The following is a 6,525-nucleotide window of genomic DNA, read 5'->3' as shown; positions in this document are numbered from 1 at the left end:
GACCCTTCATCTGATGAAGGGTCTAGGCCCGAAACGTCAGCCTTTCTGCTCCTAGGATGCTGCTTGGCCTGCTGTGTTCATCCAGCCCTGCACCTTGTTGTCTCGGATTCTCCAGCATCTGCAGTTCCTACTAGCTCCTCTATTCTTCCTACTTCACATTCTATGCTGCATGGCTATCTTTGATTTTGATTTTCCCAATCCACATGGAGTTTAATGTCACTCATAATTAAAGTACTGCCTTTTTTCATTGCTTTCATTATCTCCTAACATCTTCTTTGTCCTACAATATAGCTATCGTTTGGGGATCTTTAGACTATGCTCACCGCTGTGTTCTTCACCTCGCTATTTCTTACCTTCACCCATATAGATTCTACATCGCCTAATCCAAGATTATACTTGTTCCATTTCATCCTGATAAAGCCACCCAACCACCTTTATCATCTCCCCTGTCATTTCAATATGTTACATACCCCTGAATATTTAGATCCCAGCTTTGATCGCTTTGATTTTTAACCTACAGCAGCTTTACCTCTCTGAGTCATATACAGTTGCATTTTTAACACCTGCTCTGTAACCATTGTCTGGCAAACTCATTCCAGAAAATGGACTGCTCATAATATTTCAAGTTTTCCTTAAGTGTACTTCGAGTTAGACATCAATATCATAGCAAACTCATGACATTGATTGAGCAAGACCAAATTTTCAGCTTTAAACTATGATTCCAACTTGACTACAACCAGGAAAAGCAATCACATACTGTATGAATTCAATTCCAATCTGTAGCCACACTTACAGGAACTCAACCCAAGGAACTGTAACAATTTATGTTCATACGGACACAGAAGAATATTTTGGTCCATTGTAGCCCACCCGATCCTTCATGCACTGAAACCAATGATTGCCGATAATCCCAAGGATTAAGTTTAGTCAATTTTGCCCTAACATCCGTTCAATATTTGATTCAATCGGGTTTTTCCACAATCTTAAATACTATTTATTAAAACTCATTCTGCTATCCTTCTGTACTTATTCATTTGTTGTCTTATTTTGGGTTTCACTTTTCCCTAATAGTTACAATGTCTGAATATTATTTGAATGGAGAAAGGCAGCAGAAAGCTGCAGAACAAAGGGTTCTGATGAAGAAAACAGAACAGTTCTGATAAAGAGTCACCAAACTCACAACATTAACATTGCTTTCTTTCCACAGAGGTTGCCAGTCCTGCTGAGTTTCCCCAGAAAATTCAGTTTTTGTTACAGAGGAATTTGGGAGTACTTGTGCAATGGATCACAAAAAACTAGCAACCAAGTTTGGCAGGAAATAGGGAAGGCAAATGGAGTGTTGGACTACATTTCAAAGAAAATGGAGTATGAAAGTCAGAAGGTTTTGCTAAAACTGTATAAAACACTATTTAGACCATGGCTGGAATACAGTGAACAATTTTGGGTCCCTTATCGAAGGAAAGGCATACAGATAGTGGGGCTGTTCAAAAAAGGTTCACTACACAGATTCCATATATGGGGGGACTGTCTTATCAGGAAAGGTTGAGTAGATTAGGCCTGTACTCATTGAATTACAGACCTTATTGAAACACATAAGATTCTTACAGGACCTGATAGGATTGACAGAGAAAGGCTGTTTCTCCTCGTGAAAGAGTTCAGGACTAAAGGGCATAATCTCCAGAATAAGGGGTCACACATTTAAGACAGAGATGAGGAGGAATTTCTTCTCTCAGAGGGTTGTGAGTCTGTGGAATTCTTTATCACAGAGGGGCTGTCAGGGCTGGATCATTAAATATATTTAAAGCTGAGATAGACAGACTTTTAATGAGTAAGGGAATCAAGGGTTAGAGGGAAAAGGCAGGAAAGTGGAGTTGAGGATTATCAGATTCACCATGATATCTATAAGTGATGGAGCAGACATGTTAGGATGAAAAGCTTACTTCTGCTCAAACGTCTTATGGTCTTATTTAGAGTTTGTGCTTCTCTTAAACTCAGACGGAAGAATCTTCAAACATTCCACAATTAAACAACCTATAATGGTGTTTCAAAAGCTTACAATTGTAATAATTTCAGCAATATCCATTTTCAGGTAGTGTACATACAGAGAGTTTTTTCTGTTTTTTGGGTAAGTCTAGGACTAAGGGCCATAGTGCAAAAATTGGACTTAGCCTCACAGGAGTTAAATTAGGTAACATTTCTTGGGTCAGAGCTGTTTGGAATACAATTTTACAAATGACACTGAAGCTACATTACCTGTTCATTTTAGAATCATTGAGTGACATATTTCTGTTAACCAAAAGTGTATGGAGGTATGTGTGGAGTTAAGTCACAAATCAGCCATTATCTCATTGAATGGCAGAGCAGATGTGATGGGCTGAATGACATACTTCTGCTTCAATGTCTTATGGCCTTCAATGAGCTCACCACTCAGCTCTTGAGCAAAAAATTCTTGGTTTCTTCAGTGTTCCATCAATATCTCAGCCATTCTGACACTAGAGGTCAGTTATCAAATTCTTCCTCGAATAATTTCCAAGGCTTGATCGCTTCCTTTATGTTGCATAAAGTTTGATTTAATGATGAAAATATCATGGCATTACACAATTATAATCTATCATAGCCTAGTCATTTTGAAGGGATATTACCCATTAAATCATCTGAAGAAGAAATACAGCTTTCTGTTGAAAACCACCTTTGAAAAATCAATGATATCCACTTCATCCTCATGTCTTATAACCAACAAAATGATAAATCTCAAAGTTTACCGTCCCCTTTTCAACTTACAACTGACTTTCATTTTTTATAATAGGCCTGCATTGAGGTCATTCAATTTAAAAAGATGCAGTTATAAAATCTGAACAGTAAATTAAGGTTACAACTAGCACACCTCTATCTTCTGAATATTAGTCTTGAAGGATTTTACTTACAACATCCACTACTCCAACAGACCGTTTCACTTTCAATAAATTTTTGACTGCAGTTCAGATTTGAAACCTTTTCAATGAAGTATTCTCTTCCAAATGGTGCTGACTTCCACACTGCATTAGCCTGAGACGAACAGAATTTTAAGGCAGCAGTACCCCACAATTATCTCTGTACAGTGATTCCCAAAATAGCCTTACATTGCCAAAGGAAACAATGCTGAGGCCCTTTAATTACTAAGGAATAATGTCTGTCATATTCATTTTAGTTTAGAACTATGAGTCAAGCTTGTGGGTATGGCTGAAACCACAGACTGCTGCTTGGCTGGAGCTTGGAACCTCTGTCACACCCACGTGGCTAAGTAACATCTGAAAAGCAAATAAACCAACATTACTTAGAAACTGGAACAAGTTGCAAGTTCACTCTCCCAGAGTAAAGATTAGTTTGGAAGGCAATTTAGAATTAAATTGAACGAAACAATGGATCCATGCAGCTTTAAGTGCAATGGGGTGAAGATCCCTGTTATTTTGTTGAGAAAATGCCTAGGTACTGAGTTTAATCTTAAGCTCTTGCATTTATACAGAAATAAAGATTCCAAAAAAGTTGTTTTATACACATGACTGGGCACGTTACATTCTTTAAAGGAGACAGAATTTACCGGTGGGAACACGAGTTCATCCTATGCCCTAAGAATAATCTTCCACCATCTCAACTATCAAAAGACCAATGATGTAATCGAAGATTATGTCATCCCTTTTACCATTCGGTTAAAATAACAACTATTTGGAACTCATTGTTAGATATTTTAATCTACCATCATTGTATGTTTTGTTGCTGCAAAACCCAGATTTATAATTTGTGAGCACAAAGCTAATCTTTGTGAAGGGTGTGACCAAATCAGATGTCCCAGATTTATGTCATTTTACAACAATACATCAGCTAACTAAGAGCTTTCTTTCTACTCAGTGTAATGTACTTTCTGATAGATATTATGCAATATCTCTGTGTTATACAGAATTTATGTTCAACAATTAGGTAGTGCTTTCTGCACATTTCTGAAAGACAACCTTTAGCGGAACTCTCCTATACTGCCCATTACCAATGCTATGACACAATATGACCACTTTATTTATGCCACAATGAGACAGATAAATGTAATGTTAATGGTCTGAAGCAATAGGATGACACAGCTGACTTCAATTAGAGAGAAAGCTCTAAGGGAAAATGGTTTGGTGAAATCTTTTAGAATCCCATTGTGATAGAACACAAATTCTTAAATGAATGCCCACCAACATCTCAAGCAACACAACAGTGGGATGAGATTGAGCAGTGAGCAGGCAATTCCTTAACAGCAGGACAGGAAGTGTATAAAAGGCAACTTTGACCTGCCTCCATTATTTGATTCAAAAGCAACTTTGACAGGGAGTAGTTTGTTCCACTTCTGCTCTTTGCTCCCATCTATCTCTAGTGTCAGAGACCCAGAAAAAAAGGAGAAAAAAAAGCTTCTCAAAGAGTAGCACAAGAAACCTAAGGAATTCAGAAAACAGCATGGTTCAAACAAATCTCAACTTTAATTCTCAAATCTAGATAATAATGCAGCCTTTACTTTGAAAAAAAGCACATCAAGCTTCAAGTGCTTCCACTACCTATTGTTACAGAAACTTCTCAAATATACATCACAATCAAACATTCAACTTCAATCTATATTCTCTCCAAGTTTACTGACTGCCTTTTCCCCAAAAACTCCCAACTTGTTCATCCTTTGCCGCACTTTGACACTCGGCTACAAAAGCAGATTCCTTTGACCTAATTCAGCAGAATCTGTCTTTAATATTGCTCATTTTAGCACCATTTCACTTTGATGGAAGCACATTAGTAGTAGCAGAAATCACATTGAAATTTGTGAAGCTTGTATCAATGTCATTTATTGCAGTAGGTGACCTGATCCAACTAGCTCCAGTTTCTGCCTCTCAGACTTGTGGCCTGACCCATGTCACATAGCTGCTTGTGGTCTTCACCAGACCTTTGACTGCCTACTGGGACCACTGGCCACCCCTTGGCATGCTGCAGCTGTGGCCCGACAGTATTCCTCCCTGCTCCAGTACTGCTTCATTTCTGAAGAAGGGTCCAGACCCGAAACGTCAGCCTTCCTGCTCCTCTGGTGCTGCTTGGCCTGCTGTGTTCATCCAGCTCCACACCTTGTTATCACTGCTCCGATACCTGCCCGGCCACTTCTCCTGATCTACAGAGAGCTGGTCTCTGCTGAGCTTGGAGGAACTCCTTTCCCCCCTAGTCCGTAGAGGCACCAGCCTCCTCAGAAGTCAACAGCCACCACGTGCCCCCTCAGTGGATCACAGGTCATCAGTCTAGGCCAAGCTTAGGCTGTGGCGGGAGCAGCAGGGCCCAAGCTGTAGACTGCTACTGACAGAAGGTGGAATGAAGCACACAAGCATCCAAACTCTACTTGGACCAGCGCGGCCATCTCCACAGCCAGATAAAACCCAGCAGCTCCCTCTTGCTTTCCCAGCCGCAAACCATTAAAAGGTCTAGTAGACAAGGTACTGTAAGTAGAATTGAATATTTCTTCTACATTTGAAAATTTTACTTTATTTAAACAGTTAATTCATTTAATAGTATAAGAATTTAGTCATCAAAAGTACTGGTGGTATTCTATTTCAACTTTGAGGATATAGGCACAATGTTTTCATATTTTTTCTAAAGCAAAGTCTATGGAAACCGAACTTCAATTTTCACTTTTTTTCCTATGGAAACAAATCTTTCACTTAAAGTTTTTTTTCAATTCCAACTTCAGGTAAGGACATCCTGTACATTTTAGATTACGATGTGACGGCAGTTTGGTGGTTGTAAATTGCTTTGGGTCATTCTGAAGTGAGGAAAGATGCAATATCAATGCAAGTTTCTTTTTTTTGCCAGAAATCTGCACTTCAAGCTCCTTCAAATCACCACGCACACCAGTGTCAAGAATCAACCACACACAGAAAATTCACTGCCCACACGCTCAACTAGATCACTTCAACTGCAAGGAGCTACCTGATCTCAGCACGAAGGAAAATGACTGACTGAAAATATTGCATTAATTTGAAGGGGTGCATTAGCTCTCAAAGGCTTTGACTAATGACTAGATAAATCAAACAGATCAAGACGGGTTCTGGAATTTCATCTCTCTAATGACTTAGATAATTTCAGCTGAACCATAGCTTTTGGAGTTATGAATGGTCTCAGCATTAGGGAAGCTGATATCTGATAAGATTGCTCCTGAGACCATTCCATGATGCCTACCGGAACTAGACATGGCCACTGGATAAGAATAAACCATGTCCGACTCTTGTGCAGTATCTAATTAAATGGCTCATCACCACTGTGCAAATCGAATGGCTATGTCATGTAACACAACAATTAAAAACAAAAGCCTTCAGGGCAGTCAGTGTGAATACTAGCAAAAAGAGCAGCAAAAATATACAAAAGACCTTGAAGCACTGAAATTGCTTTCCCTTCCCTTTAATCTCCCCATCTTTTGCTTTGCAAAAACATTGGTTAATGTGAGTTAGGAATTTGTTAATATGACAGCATCTTTGTGCCCAATTT

General features: G+C 39.0%; 1 protein-coding gene across 2 annotated transcripts in view; it reads right to left on the bottom strand.

The window, feature by feature from the left end:
- Positions 1 to 6,525, bottom strand: part of mpp2b (MAGUK p55 scaffold protein 2b) — a 526,590-nt gene that overhangs the window by 195,861 nt on the left and 324,204 nt on the right. Inside the window, exon 1 of one of the 2 annotated variants that reach the window (XM_048614629.1) lies at positions 2,925 to 2,948. The exons of the other annotated variant lie outside the window; for it this stretch is intronic. The gene's annotated coding sequence lies outside the window, so the exon portion shown is untranslated. Of the gene's footprint in view, positions 1 to 2,924; positions 2,949 to 6,525 lie in introns of those variants that run through there. 2 annotated transcript variants of the gene reach the window in all.

This window comes from Rhincodon typus, chromosome 30, assembly GCF_021869965.1.
Source record: "Rhincodon typus isolate 14 chromosome 30, sRhiTyp1.1, whole genome shotgun sequence".
NCBI classification, from domain to species: domain Eukaryota; kingdom Metazoa; phylum Chordata; class Chondrichthyes; order Orectolobiformes; family Rhincodontidae; genus Rhincodon; species Rhincodon typus.
This window is presented reverse-complemented; position numbering and strand designations above follow the sequence as displayed.